Here is an 18,105-nt window from a genome sequence, read left to right on the forward strand (position 1 = left end):
GAAAATAACATCTTTTGAGATTTAATTGGACCGGACAAAGAGGCTAAAACTTAGCCTAAAACTCGGTCAAATCCTCAGCGGATCTCGCGAGATCTTCAATCAAGAGATCTCAGCCATAAATCATGGCACAAATCAAGAGGCGAATCCCAACATACTTCACCAGCCAACAAACGTCACCAGACGACGAACTTTGCCAACATAGTTCATAATAACTTGAGGCCCGCCAACTAGCGAATGTCTCTAATCGATGAACTTCGCCTAGAAGCCTAAAATTGAGCAACCTTCGCTCATACCCAAAATCAGTCAAACTTTGCTGGTTTCCTCAATATTGCCTCCATAATAGAAAAAGCGAATTTTGTTCCAAGCATGGATTTGGATGAATGTAAGCATTATTGATCCTTCGACACAAGTCTACAACAAGGAAGCAACATTCAACACTACACCACTGGTAACCAAGTAGGTTGAAGAAGGCAAGTTTTCACCAAATCAAGACAACTGAAGCTACATTCAACATTACACCTCTGGCTATCTACCAAAAGTATTTCAAATCCTAGCTACAAATTAAAATGCAGGATTTTAAAAACTTTAGAGGGGCGGGGTCTTGTAGACGGTCAAAACATATTTTCACTGAAGATCCAAGAAGTGAATGCCCATGGGCGTAAAAACTATTAATGGGCCCAAAGTCAAGCCTACAACAAATTGACCAAGTCAGATATGAGTTGACCCCCCCATAGCATGCTTTAGATCAAGTCAAAAGGCGACACCAGTTAGCCAAACCTTGAGTCGAATTCTGACCTAAATTCGAACTCATAGGCGAAGTTCACCAACTAACAAACTTCGCCCATATAGACCAAGTCATCCACTTCCGAAGAAGACATGCCCACGTTAGAAGTTACCCTCGCCCGCATCCGCAGCAACCTTCGCCCAGCGAGCTTCATCAACCCAACGAAGTTCGCCCAATAGCCGTTTCAGAGCTATTTTTAAGGGGATAACCGCTCCCCACTAACTCATACTTTAATGGCTACTTAATCTATAATTAAGGGGACCATTAACTCTCTCTTTTAGCCTATAAAAGGAGAGGAAATCATCTACAATAGACACACGAGACAGAGACAGATATACACACACGTACACACATACGTACAGAGACATACATGAGGTATTGCGGAGAGAAGACTGAGCTAGCTTCCAAGCGATCCGATCCTGTTCAACAACAAAAAGACCCTTCATCTTAGTCGACGAGTCAACTTGAGTACAAGATCAACGCTCCGCCGGCACACGGAAAAGAACACCAGGAAAAAAATTAAAATTTTCTTTGTTTTATTATATTTTCTTTTATTGTAATCCGTGTTAATTACAATCCAAAGGAATCTGAAACACCCAAACTCTACCCAGAGTTGTAATCAATATGAAAATGAGTTTCTTTGCAATAATATGTGCTATAGTTTGTGACGACTCCTATAAAAATGGTTCAGCTATGGATAATAATAATAATTATACCCTTAAGGATTATATATGCAAGACCACATGAATTAGCAGTTTAAATATCTAATGTTTGTCTCAATCAATATGGTAAAATTTTAGCTGAGATGGTGGTGGGCGCAAGAGGTGCAAACTTTACTGGTGGATATGAAAAAATACATTGAGAAGAAATAACTTTGTCAGATAGTTAAACCTTTATTTCACTAAACTCTTAGAATTTGTATATTTCACATTAACTATTGAGTGATGACGAATGGAATGTGTGGGGATTTTCATCCTCCATGCTTTTGTGATTGAAATTCTCACTCGATATTTATTTATGCAATATACAAAACATAAGATTAGACAACATCATGTGTAATCGCCTTAAAACGAGAAATTTTATAAATATTAGGTTATTTGGGGGAGAATAAATAATAATTTGACTCTATGAGGTGTGAGATTTACTTTGGTCATTTTGATGAGTTTATTTCCGGAGACCCATTTTGGATTATTGAGTTGTGATTTTGTCATACACCTTAAATTAACCAATATTATTATTTGATCTCAACTAACATAAAATTAATTTAGGTATGCTAGGGATTTGATATTTTCTTGGGCATGCTTGTGTGATATATGTTTACACACCTGATTAGTAGTGCGATGTCTTTATGTTTCTGTAAAATAGTGTTTTGAGATATTTGAAATACCATAAGCTAAGTACGAGTACTTGTATCTGTTCCTTTGAGAGATGTGATGAATAGGAATGTTCTGACAGGAGTTAAGAGTTGTACCATAACTTTAATTGCTCAATCATGTATATCTTTTTGTATTCCTATCTAGTTCTTGTTATTCTCCTAATTTTCGAATAGTTGATGAATATATCCTATTGAGCATTGTTTCATTAAATTTTATTTGCACAGTAAATTGTATTTTTACAATTCCATCCTTTGTATCCTATCCTTGGGCGGCATTCGTTATTATCCATACTAAAGACTTTGTTTTAGTGTTTTGTTCCTTTCTTATCTTTTACAGTGGTTGGTACATTTCCGAGTAGAGAGCTGGTTGAGTTGGGAATAATAGTTTTACAGGTATATGTTAGTTTTGTTTTGATTTTTGAAGTAAATTTTAGTTCCGAATATTTTTCCCACGAGATCCTATTTTAAATGAATATTTATATTCCACAAATTCTATACTTTGGGAAAATATATATGCAATATGATGCTTAAATATATCATTTAGATTCAATTATCATCCAAGTGGCATGTTGTCGCATAGTCATGAGGCCATTAAGGTCTTGGGGTGTGACATTGTTTTACTGGTATCAGAGCACAAGTTTTTAAAAATAAGTTAGCCCTTATTTTAAATGATTTGGAAGTTTGACTTTTCAAAATATTTTGCGAGGAAAGGTTTATTTTTGAGAAAATTAGATTTTATCCAAACCAAAGTTCAAAGTGAAATTGTTCTCTTGGATATTTTCGAAACTTGTTAATATTTTGAGAAACTTTTTGGAAAAATAAGTTTGGACATTATTCTCAAGATGAGCAATCTACTCCTATGGAATTATCAACTGCTAGATACTGAATTGACCTATATTTGATTCTTATTTACCTAATTGTTCTCAATTAGTACAATTTGTTCATGTTATATCTATGCACATACATATCTTGAGCTCACAACACAATCACATCACAACCAATATCACATGAGAGTATACACATAAGGAATGAAAAGTATACATGATAAAAAGGCAAATTAGACTTCCTCTTTACAATGGATGCTAGAAGAAAGCGGACTTGATAACGACAAAGTAGAGTTCGAACGTGACTCGACACGATGAAGAGATAAAAAGACACAAATACAAAGACTGAAAACAAGCGCTATCTCATCTATCTACTTAGAATGTGCGGAGTCAAACTCCTCCAACGATGCGTGCAGTCTCTAAGACGACGAAGCTACGCCTGCACTAGCTAAGGCGCCATCAGTAGCAGCCATGTCTGTGGACATGTCAGCGGCCACATCAGTAGTAGTCATGTCCACAAACACGTCAGTGTCCATGCATGAACATGTCAATGGCCACATCAGCAACATTGTGAACTGCGTGACGAGCATCATCACAACTCTTTGAACAATAATAGTAAATTGCCTTGTGAACTTCCTGAGGAGCATTAGCACAACCCTTTGAGTGGTAACGATAAATTGCCTACATACCAGTCTCGATACATTGAGCCTGATTATCATTTTACAATAGCATCCATGAGAAGGTGTCCTCAATGCAGCCTAGAAATGCGTCATTGCCCATATGAGCCTTGGGAATAACTAGAGGAGGCTCAACTTCAGTAATGTGAGCTAGAGGAGAAGAGGGATCAGTTGCCTTAGTAGCATGTCAACGTATGGTATCATAAGACTCATATTCTTGTCAGTGAGGTTAACCTGACACTGATCCATAGTGATGCGATCAAAGGAAAATTACTTTGCATGAGAAAGAGCCATGATCAAGTACCATGAATATAACCAATTGCATGGAAGAGGGATGTGAGTGAGATTGTGGAATAACAACTTTGGGAGAGAGACATTGACCCGAGCATAGAGAAAATCCACCAAGAGATGTGCTTGGAGAGGAATATCATCATGACCGCCCAACTTTGGAAAGATGTTTGCCATCACAAAGCTCGCAATAATTTGAGTGTCACGGTTGACGAAATACATCCTTTTGGATATAGGTTTGCCTCGGTGTCTTCTTCGAGAATCGATTCGTATGCTGCAGCAATATCGATATTGTTGCCTGATGCATCTGTTGATAATAGTGTTGATATTAGTGTTAGTAGTGTGTTTTTAGTTCCACATTAGCTGTGAGAACACACCTCACCCTCCTCTACTTGTATAAATATATGTGTACACTTAATATTCAACTTAAGGGGAAATCTTCCCAAGACTCTCTCTCTCTTACTTTAACATAGTATCAGAGCTAGGGTTATTATTTCCCTTCCAATAATTTTTTTTAACGTTTCTGTGTTCTTTTACCAAATCTTGGCATTTCTAGTTTGCAATCGTTTAACGCTTTTTTGCGTTCCTCTGCCATATTTTTATCCTTGCCGCTTTGCTTCCTCTTAACGTATTTCGCGTTCTCGTTTAACCTTCGGGTTCCATTTTAATCTTCGGGGTTATATTTTAAACCTTTGGATTCTATTTTAATGACATTACCATTTCAAGACCATCTCTTGATCTCAAATTTACGGCATAGCCAATTTTTACAGGACCGTCCATCGGTCTCAAATTAATGACATCAAGCCATCTCTCGGCCTCAAATGAACGATATTATCGTTTTGCAGTCAGTAACAACATCGTTGTTTCAATCTATCTTGATGTCTCAACGTCTCAACATCGGCATTAATCCATTGTAGGTCTTCGGCGTGAGCATCAGATCCGGCCGATCTTCGGGCCACATTGGTTATCGATTGCTTCTTTTTTTTTCCAGATTTGACAGTCATATACAACATTCGGGTTCAAATTTAACCTTCAGGTTCTTACATTTTAACCTTCGGGTTTCTATATTAACCTTTGGGTTCTCCTTTAAACATTCAGGTTTCGCTCAAGGATTATTATCTTGAACTTTGAATTGCTGCTATTATGACCTCTACACTGGAACCTACTTCTCAGGCTCGGTCTAAGGTCTTTTGCACCTATTGTAAGAAGGAGGGACACCGCTTTGAGATATGTTTCTAGCTTCATCCTGAGTTACATTCCTTAGGAACTGGCCATAGTCAGCGATCCCCTCAGTTCCGATCCTCTAGTGCATCAGGATTACCAGTTAATGTTATGCCATCTACCACTTCAGACCCTACTATTCAAGCTATTGTAGATATTAGCCGTTAAATTGTGGCTCTTCAGCATACCACCTCTCCATCTGCTGCAAAACTCTCTGATATTTGTCGTCAAATTGAGGCTCTTCAAGGTATTGCAAATATTAGCTGTTAAATTACGGCTCTTCAACATACCACCTCTCCATCTGCTGTACAACTCTCTGATATTCGCCATCAAATTGATGTTCTTCAGCATAGAGCCTCTACATTTACTGCACAACTCTCTGGTATGCGTCTTGCTGGTTCTTCAGCCAAACCTTCGGTCTATGGTATGAATGATCTCTGGATTTTTGATTCTGACTGTTCCTTTCATATGACTCGTAATGCCTCCCTCTTATCTTCTGTCTTCACTTCCTCTTCTCTTCCCCCTATCTACACGGCTACTGGACAACCTTTGACTATTACTTAGTATGGCTCTATCACCCTACAAACTAACCTATCTGGTCGTCTAATTCTTGGCCCCATTTATGTGGCTCCTCAATTGTGTTTGAATTTAATTTCTGTTAGCTCCTTATATATGAATGACCTACTTGTCTCACTTTCTTTTGATACTTGTATTGTGCAGGATCCACAGACGGGCAAGACTGTTAGGCTGGTCGGAGGAGACACAAACTGTATTTTTTTTGGAATATCTTCTTCTTCCAAAGTCCATACATCCATGTTCTCTTTTTACTTCTGTAAGTCCAAAATCCTCTATCTTGCTTTTCGTAGATTTGTGGCATAGACGACTTGGTCATGTGTCTCATAAAAGACTAAAAAGTCTTATCCAGTTCAGAATACTTGGTCACGTATCCTCTCGTTCTCATATTGAGTCATGTACTGGTTGTAAATTGACTAAATTCACCGCTCTACCATTTCCAACCAGTACATCTGTTTCCACTTTCGTATTTGATTTGGTCCATTCTGATATCTGGGGGCCAGCTCCTTTGCCTTCTTCATCTTGCTACTTATATTATGTTAGTTTTATCGATGATTTCTCCCGTTATACATGGGTCCACCTCCTTAAAAACCACTCTGACGTACTTGCTACTTATCAAGCCTTCACTGTGATGGTCTTCACTCAATGGCAAGCTTGTATTAAAGTTTTTTATTCTGACTATGCTAAAGAGTACCTATCCTCTACCATACTCTCTATCATGTCCTCTCATAGAACTATCTTTCAACAATCATGTCCCTACACTCATGAGCAAAAAAATATTGCTAAACGCAAACATCATCATATTCTCGATACCGCTCGATCCATGCTCATGTCTTACTCTATTCCTCATCGTTTCTAAGCTGAGGTCATTCTCATTACTACTCATGCCATTAATATCACTCCATCTATCTCTCTTTTTGGTGCTACTCCTCATAGTCATGTTTATACTCATCCTCCCTATTATGATCTGGTTCGCGTTTTTGGTTGTCGATGTTTCATTCTTCTGCCATCTCACGAATGTGATAAATTATCTCCTAGAGCTGCTCTCTGCGTCTATTTAGGAATTAGTTTAGAACATCGATGTTATCATTGTTATGATCCCGCATCTCATCGAGTTCATATATCTCAACACGTTTAGTTCGAAGAGGATTCTCCATTTTATTCCACTTTTGATGATTTCAATTTCCTCCACACTACTGATCGTGCTTCTCTACCAGCTATATCACCCACTTTCTTACCTCAGTTCTCCTTTCGAGATCTCCCTAAAATCTCTCCATCTCCTTCTGATGACTCTCCCTCACCCGAGCCTTCTCTTCCACCATCTGATCCCTATCTCGTAGACACGACACCTACTCTAGAAAATACTGTTGACCTCCATGCACCCGCACCAGCATATCCCCCACCTGAGGTTCCTCTTGTACTTCGTCGAGGCAAACGCCTACATGTCATGCCTGCACGGTATGCTTCGGTTACTTCCTAATGGCAATTCAATTTCCAGAGTGGTGATAGGCTATGGCTGAGGAATTTTAGGTATTTTAGCAAACACATACCTGGGATGTTGTTCCCTGTCCTCATGGCATCTCTTTAGTTGGCAGTAAATGAGTTTAAAAGGTCAAGTATCATCCTGATGGCACCATTGAACATCAAAAAGCTCGTTTAGTGGCTTGAGATTTTACTCAGCAACAAGGTATTGATTACGGGGAGACCTTTGCTCCTGTTGCTCAGATACCCACCATTCGTACTCTTCTTGTGGTCGCTGCTGCTCATCATTGACCCTTATACCAGATGGATGTCAAAAATGCTTTTCTCCATAGCTCTTTATCTGAGACAGTATATATGCAATCACCTCTAGGGTCCAAATTTCCTCTGGGACATGTATGTCTCCTTTCCAGTGCTGTTTATGGCCTCAAGTAGGTACCTCGCGCTTGGTTTGAGTGTTTTCACGATGTTGTGCTCAAGACGGGCTTTATGGAAAGTCATCAAGATGCTTCTCTATTTGTTCACACTACATCGCATGGCATAGTTTTATTACTCAACTATGTAGATGATATGATTATTATAAGTGATGATGTGGCTGGTATACAGTACGCAAAATCTCAGTTGCAATAATAGTTCCACGCAAAGGATCTTGGATCTCTTCGGTATTTTCTTGGTCTAGAAATTTCTCAAGGCCTGCGGGGTGTACTATTATCTCAATAGAAATATCTCTCGGATATTCTAAATTGAGCTAAGCTAACTGACTTTACTCCACTCCAACAGAATATCAAACTTCGCTATACTGATGGTGAGTCTCTATCTGATCCTACTCGATATCAACATTTTATTGGCTAGTTGGTCTATCTGTGCATCTCTCCATCATATCTTTCATACGGTTAGCATTGCTAGTCAATTTTTAGTGCCCCACGTTTTGTACACTATACTGCCTTATTACGGATTCTTCGGTATCTCCGGGGTACTAGCACTCGCTCTCTTCTGTTTCCTGTAACATCTAAGTTAGAGCTTTGTGCATATTCTGATGCTGATTGGGCTGATGATCCCATTACCAGAAAGTCTATCACATGTTATTGTATATTTCTTAGTGATTCTCTAATTTTCTAGCGGAGTAAGAAAAAAGATGTTGTTGCTCTTTCTAGTACCGAGGCAGAGTATCGTGCAATGTCCGCAACAGCTAAAGAGATTATTCATCTTCGTCGTTGATGTTGAACTTAAGATTATTCCTCTACTTGTATAAATCTATGTGTACACTCAATATTGAACTTAAGAGGAAATTTACCTAAGACTCTCTCTCTCTCTCTCTCTCTCTCTCTCTCTCTCTCTCTCTTACTTTAACAACATCAAAATCAAACTCCTCAAGAGTCATCCTGATATGTCAATGCCTTCGTTTTGAGCCCTTATAGCTTGACCAAATCCCTAATAGAAATATGGATATCTCTACAGAACACCGAAGTTATGAACTACACATCGTTGATGTTGTAGATATTTCTTATGAACTCCTATATAGCCTCAAGATAGACCAGACCCTTCATCTTCACGATGTCGATTCATCCTTGATGAGAGAATACCCCCCTATAGTTTTGAGTCTAGTATGAAAAATCCACACTATGACTTGACAATGATGATTTGGTCACCAACCAATTGTAGAGCTTTGACACCCTCTCATAAACAAATCAATCATCAGCAATTGTAGGAGTCATCCTAAATGAACCCTCACTCGACAAAGAAGAAGCCATATGCCTCTTAGGAGCTGCCCTTGAATGAGTTGACATCGCACGCGAGAGAGAGAGAGAGAGAGAGAGAGAGAGAGAGAGAGAGAGAGAGAGAGAGAGAGAGAGAGAGAATCAGGGTTTCAAGAGAGAGAGAGAGAGAGAGAGAGAGAGAGAGAGAGAGTTTTGGGGGAAAATCTAAGATAGGGTTTTAGATCAGGGTTTCATAGAGAGAACCGAGGGCTTAAATTTCTTAAATAGGCTAGAATTGGGTAGAAAATGAGTTAGGAAAGCATTTGGAAGAGGTGGAAACCTTTGGAGAAGAATTTGGAAAGAGATTGATGTTGGGTCCTTTTGTTTTGATGATGAGTAACAAACAATTAACAACTAATGTTGTTTATCTAGTGCTTATATTTTATATTTATTCTAAGCAAATAATATGTTGGAGGATGGATGGAATCGAGCATTCACGATCATATCTAATGGAGGTTGGCGGAATAGTGGAATGAAGCAATGCAATTCAATTTGAAGATCCAAGTTCAAGCTTCATCCGCAAGTTTACCAAAGAGAGCTATATTTAAGACCTTCAAGCTTTGGTATATAGTTTATAGTATTTGTTACATAGGTTTATACTTGTGTGTTAATACTTCAAGCTCTATCAATCACACACACATATTTGTTGATTTTATCAAAATATAGGTGTTTTTATAAAATATTATTTTATTAGTTTATAGACTTCAATATTAGTTTATACATATTTTATTAAGTCTATAAAATCACATTATAAAGTTTTAAAATATTGTTTAACTCCATAGTCAAAAATCAAGAAGTTTATGTACACATGTATTTACAAGTTTTGCAAAATAGTAAGTTTTTGCAAATACGAATTGATATTTTAATAATTTCTTCTTTAACATGTTTGTTTTCTTGTTTATAAATGTTTCCCAAAGTTTTATTAATTTTAGAGTTAATTTGTTATGTTTAATTGAATTTATAAAATCAAGTTTTTATAAGTTCATGTTCGTGCATGTGTTCGTGCATGTTTTTGTAAAACAGATGAGTTTTCATAAATGGGAAATGTAATTTGAAAAATTCTTTCTTTAACATGTTCTATTATATGTTTATAACCATTTCCCAAAAGTTTATCATTTGTGGAGTTGATTTATTATACTGACTTGATTTTACAAAATCAAGTGTTTTAGTAGTTTTTATAATCTGGAATATCTATTTTAAATATTTATTTCTTACAAATGGGAAGAGATATTTTAGAAATTCTTTCTCTAACATATTCATATACATGTCTAGGACATTCTTTCAAAAATTTATGATTTTTAGAGTTAATTTACTAGTTTTAATTGATTTTAGAAAGCTAAATATATAAAAATTCCAGAATCTATCAAAACTGTTTAACGGTCGACTTCATCAGTCGACTAATGACATCATCAGTCGACTGATGACATGTTTTTTAGCCTAACGGTTAGGTTTTTTCTGGTTTTATTTTTGGGGTATTTTTCCTTGTTTTTTGGGCCTTAGGGTGTTGTCTTGAGTTCCTATATATACCCATCTATCCCCAACACTTAGAATACATCTAAGAAAGTTTTCAAACAAGTTTAAAGCGTGTTTAAGTTTGTTTTAGTGTTTGTTTAAGAGTTTAGTTTGTGAAGAGAATTTCACAAGAAGAAGAGGAGATCACCATTTGAGTTTGAGCTTCCACTCTTCTCTCTCTCCCTCTTGTTATCTATAGAGAAGTTTCCCTAAACTCAATGTAGCTTTACATTTATATTGTTTGATTATCATTTTATTAAGCTAGTGTGTATATTGAGTTTAGTTGATTTTATTTTTACTCTTTGCTTACACACACAACCATTGAGCTTCTAGTATTTTCATACATAGTATAATTTGGGTTGTGGGGAGTGTATCATTGAGTGTGAGCTGCTTCTAGTATTTTCATACATAGTATAATTTGGGTTGTGGGGAGTGTATCATTGAGTGTGAGCTTATATTATTTTCTCATCCATATTAGAGAACAAACATTCGTTGTATCGAGCGTTAATTGTGAGTTACACTTTGTAATATACTTGTACACCGAGAGAAATGTGTGGTGAGAGACGGGGTCATCCCAAGAGGAGTGAGGTAGGTGGTAATACCTAGAGATAGGTTGTAATTCCTAATACTTGAGGGAGACACGAGCTAGAGATCAACACTTAGAGGGTGTAAAGTGGGATTGCATGAGTGTGAGATTGTAAAGTTTTCGGTAAACTAGAAAACCGAGTGTGAGGTGTAAACGTTATACGGGTGAGCGTAGAAAACCCGGTTCTGATAGTGGAGATCTCCTCGAGGTGAGGAGCGGAGACGTAGGTCGTGGAGACCGAACTCCGTGATCATATCGTTTGTTTGCGTTTGTCATTGGCATTCTTTTATATTCGTGCTTATCATTTATATTGCCTTTGTCAATTGCTTGTTATTTATATAGCCCTATCACTTTAGTAGTTTGTTTACCCTTGTGTTACTTATATATATCCTTGCTCATATCTTGTTGAATATCATTCTTGCTAGGATATATTGTTAATTAGTTTTAAATTAGCATAAATCGGATTAGATTAGCATAAACCCCTATTCACCCCCCTCTAGGGTTCCTTCCTAGTGGCACTAGGGTGTTTCAATTGAGACACTTGAAATCTAATCCGGGACATTTGGGTGTCAATTTAAATCTAATACTAGATGTCTGTATGTGCCAGTCATACGTCTGATCGAGCGATTTTTCACAAAAAACTACTTTGGGTTAATTGGTTTATTTTTTGTTTTTTTGCAAACTTTATTTCTGTTCCGTAAAAAGAGTTCTGATAAATTCTCTATTGTTATTAAGAAAATTTTTATCCTTGAATTGTAGAAAAATGTTTGTGAGGAAATTCATTTTGCGATTTAGACCCTGTTTGATAAGAATTTAAAATTTACACAAAATTTCTTTTGTAAAAGTTTATGAGCTTACTGATATAAAGTATTTTAGAAAGTTTATGAGCTTACTCGTATAAAATATTTTAGTTTTCTAACATGATATGGAGAAATTTTGATGAATGTCTAAGTGAAAGATTTTGTTGTTTAAATATTTTGCATTTTAAACCCTGAGTTGAAATTTGATGCAATTTTAAGAACTCAATTTTTGTTTTAAAGAATTTATATTTCATTTATGCAATTATAATTAGGAGAAATTATTGATTCAAAGTTTTGAATAACTTATTCTTTAGAATTTTTGTTTTGACAAGGAGAAAGTTTTACAGTACACATGGAGTTTCAAAAAGGAGTATATTTGACATTTGAGTTTTGACAAAAAGTTTTGGATTAGATTTTTTATGATGTTGAACAGTTTTAAATCATTTAAGGTGTCATTTCATGTCATAAAGTTAAGGATTATTAAACATTTTTGGTTTCAAATAACTTTAACTTCCAGTTGTTGGTGAATCAACATTTTAAAACACTTTGGATGTGTATTAATGGTGTAGCAAGCTGAATAAGTTATGTCCTTATCCGTAGTTGCTATGTAAAGTGAGAAGTTTCAAGGATGAAACTTTTCTTAAGAGGGGTAGAAACTTTTCTTAAGAGATGACTAGTTCCTTTTTGTTTATTAGTTAAAGAGATCTTTATATTTTAGTTATTAAAATAGAGGTTTTTAGAAGGGTTGATTTGTTAAAAAACTAAATGAGTTTTAAGTCAAAAGCGGTCAACCTATTAGTCAACCCGTCAAGCCAAAAATTCCAATATAAGGCCTATAAAACCCTAGAAATCAGAATTTTTTAGATTCCGACAACTCATAGGACTGGCCAAGCTTGGAAAAAGAATAGAAGAGCTTTTAACTTACGTTCATCAACCCTAAGGTCATCTTTTCGGTAGAAGTAAGTACCATCCTGCTACTTTCTACTTTTGATTCTTAAATACATTTGAATTCTTTGTATTAAATGTATTTTGATCACCATAATTGTATATTATCTCATATTTGACGAATTCTTGAGTTATATCATTAGCTTTGGTAAACAACATGTACCTATTCGAACATTGATCCAAGAGTTATAAAAATCTAATGAAGACTAGTAGGCTGTGTTTCATATGCTAGGTTTTGATTATTATACGTGTCAAATTTCATCCTACATTTGTTTGGCAAATTTTAACGATGTTTTTCCCAGTTCTTACAAAATCCTAAATGATAAGTGTACTTTTATCAAATCTAAGATCATGATATATGTTCCATATATGTTAGTTTCGGGTTTTCATGACCGAAAAGTGTAGATAAGTATCTGTTGATGCTCAATATCAAACAGAATAATCCAGAAGAGGATGGTTGTGGGGTGATGAAGGATGATGGAGGGCCCGCTCCCTTCTTCGATTTTATGCCTGGTTCTTGAACGAGGGCTCGATGTCCACGCTGCACAGACAAGAAGAACTTGTGAGAGGGCGGGGACCGGTTCCCCCGTGGTTCCTCCAATGGTCAAGTTAGTGAAACTCGAGTGGGGAAGAGGAAGGTCAAGAATCGATGTGGTTCTTAAGGTAGCAATGTCTCTGTCTAGGGGATCTACGTGAGCTCCTCTGTTTAGACGAAGAACTATACGTTCTTGTTTTTTATGTAGTGCATGCTCTTGGGGGTTTTTAGATTGCGCACCTAGTGCTATGGCGAATAACATTTGTATATAAAGAGGATGTCAATGGCAGATTGGTCACTTCGGCCATGCAAATGACGGTGATAAAATGTGAGCTGGAAGGTGAGTCATCCTTTGCTCTACGTGTGCCGTCTAGCGACTGGAGGGGAAGTCATTTCGTCATAAGAGAGGGTGTCTCCACATTTTCTGGGAAGTGATTGATAGCCTGACAGAAGGCATGTGGGCATACTGAATCATTCCTCGCTTTACAGGTGTCGACTAGCGACTGGAGGGGAAGTCACTTCGGTATGGGAGAAGGTGTCTCCATATTTTCTGAGAAGTGATTGAGCTGACAAGTCATGGAGATCTATCAGGCCAAAATCTAGATAAGGCTTGTTCGATGTGGACAGAGATATTGACATATGCTCTGGGATAGAGGCTTGGGGCTAGGGCCGAGTTCTCAACTTAATCGGCAGCAAGGAATGTCCCTCCATTCGCTTCTGAGAATTGCCCAGTGAGTGGTCAAGTGCCCTAAGTAGGGTCATCCTCGATGATAGGGTCGACCGACACCGTCTTTTGCGTTAACTAAGGAGTGTCGGCCTATCCTGTTGGCCTTTTTGTTTTGATGATGTTTAACAAATAATTTACTACTAATATTTTGTCTAGTGTTTGTGGTTTTCCATTTATTATAGACAAACGATGCGTTGGAGGATGGATGGAATTGCGCTATAATGATCATATCAAATGGAGGTTGGCGGAATAGTGGTTGAAGCCTTGCAATTCAAGTTGAAGATCCAAGTCCAAGTTTCATCCACAAAGTTTATCAAGTTGAGCAACAATGAAGATCAAGATCAAGCTTGGGTAACATTAGTTTAGGTTTATATTATATGTGTTAGTACTTTAAGCTCAATCATATATACACACACATATTTGGTTATTATATATATAGTTATATATACACACAAGTTTTGGTTATGAACTTAACAATCATTGTATACATATTTTATTAAGTCTATAAAATCATCTCATAGGGTTTCAAAATATTGTTTATGTCAAAACATCAAATTTCATGTATATCACATTTTTATGTTTTGGACACACTTGCAAAATACACGAGTTTTCACAAATGGAAAACTCAATTTGAGAAATTCTTTTTCTAACATGTTCAATTTCATGTTTATAAATGTTTCTCAAAGTTTTATCAATTTTGGAATTAATTTGTTATGTTTATTTGCATTTACAAAATCAAGTTTTTAATAAGCTCATGTCCGTGCACATGTTCGTGCATGTTTTTGCAAAACTGATGTGTTTTCACAATTGGGAACTTAGATTTGAAAACTTTCTTCATTTACATGTTTATACTCATATATATAAACATTTTCCCAAGTTTTACTAATTTTGGAGTTGTTTTGTTATTTTTAATTGAAATTACAAAACCGAGTTTTCAGCAGTTTTTTTAGAAACTTTATATCTGTGTTCAAACATTTATTTCTCTCAATTGAAAAGTGATATTTCAGATTTTCTTTCTCTAACATGTTTATATACATATCTAGAACCTTCCCTAAAAAGTTTATGATTTTTGGAGTTGATTTACTATTTTTAATTAATTTTATAAAGTTAGATATGTAAATTTCTAGAAACTGTCAAATCAGAAGTTGTCCTTGAACATTGCGGTCGACCGTGCTACAGTATGGTCGACCGCTGTTACTGTAGTAGTCGACCGTTTGTACAGTAATGGTAACATCTGTTTATTTATTTATTTAGTATGTTTTTAGGGTTTTTTGAGTTATTTTTTTCTATCCTATATATACACCTTTGCCATAACTGTTTTCTATCACCAAGAGAGAGTTTTAAACAAGTTTTAAAAGAGATTAAAAGTTTGTTTAGTTTGTTTTAAGTTTGGGGTTTTTGATTACAAAGGAGGAAGCTTGCGTTGTCAATTGAGGGATTCATCCTTAATCTTCTTCATCCTCTCTTTTGTGTTTATAGAGAAGTTTTTCTAACTCTTTTCTCTAGTAATTTTATTATTGATTTTCATATTCTTATTATTGCTAGTTTGCTAATTGAGTTAGATCTTATTTCACTCATTGTTTATATACACCCACTTGAGCTTATTGTATTTTTATACATAGTATATTTGGGTTGGTGAGAGTTGTAACAATTGACTGTGTGCTTTAATTGAGTTCTCGACTTGTATTAGAGACCAAATCATTTGTTGTTATTTGAGAGTGTTGTAGAGTTTTCGGTTAGCTAGAAAACCGTATTGTGATGTGTGGAGTGTAGACGTTGATCGGTGACCGTTGAAAACCGATACTGTGAGGAGAAAACCGTATTGTGATGTGTGGAGTGTAGACGTTGATCGGTGACCGTTGAAAACCGATACTGTGAGGTGTAAACGTTATCCGGGTGAGCGTAGAAAACCTGATTGTGATAGTGGATTTCTCCTCGGGAGTGGGGAGCGGAGACGTAGGACGGAAGGTCCGAACTCCATGATCATATTGTTTGTTTGCATTGTTTATTTACACTATCACTCTTATCTTGTTTATGTTTATTTCACCCTTGTGTTAGTTTATATATCCTTGCATATATTACCTCTTTGCTAGGATATATCTCTTTATTTATATTGTTTATTCTTGCTTATAACTCTTGTATATCTATCTTGCAAGAATATATTTTTATTCATTTTAATTGTCATAAAATCGGATTAGATTAGCTTAAGACCCTAATCACCCCCTCTAGGGTCTAACAATTGGTATCAGAGTTTGGTGCTCTTTGATTTAAGGTTTAATCATCTTGAGTTAAAGATCCAAGTTATTTTTTTGTGCTAATCTTGTTTTGATTGCATTTGTATCTTGCTTGCATATTTTTACAAATTATGGATATGAATGATGCATCTTGTTTAGGCTATAAATCTAGTATTGCTCCTAAATTTAATGTTTTCCCCTATGCTCAATGGTGTTTTAGATTCAAAATATTTATTCAATCTAAAAATATCGATTTATGGGAAGTCATTGATTATGCTTATATTGTGTCCATGTTGAAGAAATCCAAGTGGAGCAAACATGATAAAAGGATATTTACAATGAACAAAATTTTGTTAGAATATTTGCTAAATGCTCTTAATTCATCTATGTGTAACAAGTTTGTTTATTTTGATAGTGCTTACAACTTATGGAAACTTATTGAAGCAAATCAAGGGGACTTGGAGGCGATCCGACAAGCTTTGGAGGATCCCGCTTTAAGTTCATATGGAGCATCATGCACACTGTCACTAGGCGATAGCCCTAGTGAGGTTTGCGAGTTCGAATCGATTAATGATTTATCTAGTGATGAACTTACTTGTGCTAGTGCAAAATTATTACATGCCTTCAACAAATTGCATAAAAATTTATTGATTTATAAGGCAAGCATGATAATTTAAAATCCGATCATGAGAAGCTAGCTTCCAAATTTGATGTCATTACAAAAGAAAATATTATGCTTAAAGAAAACAATGACTTATTAAATTTGGAAAATAAAAATTTGATCTCATCAATTGCTAGCCTATCTCATGCTAAGATTGATGCCATGTTAGAAGTAGAGAACATAAAAAATGATACAGCTTCTTTTATAAATGAATATTTATGTTCTACTTCTAATGTTAATGCACATATGTCTAATGATGAGTTGAATATTGTTAAAAATCGCATTTCATTTTTAGATTCAACTCTTAAAACATGCATTGTTAATAATAAGAAACTTATGGACTTATGTGCAAAGTCTCGTGTTAATTCTTTCAAATCCAACACTCACTATGCACATATTTATAGCAACATTTACAAATGTTTAATTTGCGGTCGTAAAGGCTACATTGCTAAATTTTGCTATGATGCACACAAATCTTCTAAGACTAATGCTTCTTGTGCATCTTATAATGCTTCTTCATCACATGCACATGTACATGCACAAACTCATCATGCTCATCATAAACATGCACATGTGTTTAAATGTGATCTATGTAGTCGATTTGGCCATTTGGCAAAGTTTTGCTTTGATTTGAAAAAGATTTTACTTTTGCCAAATAATTTTAAAAGACCACAGAAGTTTAAGTGTGATCATTATGGTCGTTTTGATCATTTGGCCAAATTTTATTTTGATTTGAGGAGAGTTTCTCGTTTGTAAAATAATTTCTAAGATAAATCTATTTTTGCAAATAAGTCCCGTGCACAACCGTTTGGTCAACATAAGCAAATGTCTCCTTTCCATTGTACTTATTGCAATCAGAAGGATCATTTGAGTAATTTTTGTTATGACCGTGTCCGTGCACCATATGCATCCAAGAGGGTTCATAACCCTAGGGATTTAAGCTTGAATGATAGGGGTCATGTCCCTAACCAATCCGGTACCAAGAATGCTTGGGTGCCAAAATCTTTTTAAACCAAGTATTTTAGTGTTTTTCTTTTTCTTTTTCTTGGTTTTGAAAATTATACTTTAATTTTTTGAACATGAAAACAATTCTTTTTATTGGTCAAATTCTTTTGTTTTCATAATTA

Source organism: Asparagus officinalis, chromosome 7 (assembly GCF_001876935.1).
Source record: "Asparagus officinalis chromosome 7, Aspof.V1, whole genome shotgun sequence".
In the NCBI taxonomy this organism is placed as follows: Eukaryota; Viridiplantae; Streptophyta; class Magnoliopsida; order Asparagales; family Asparagaceae; genus Asparagus; species Asparagus officinalis.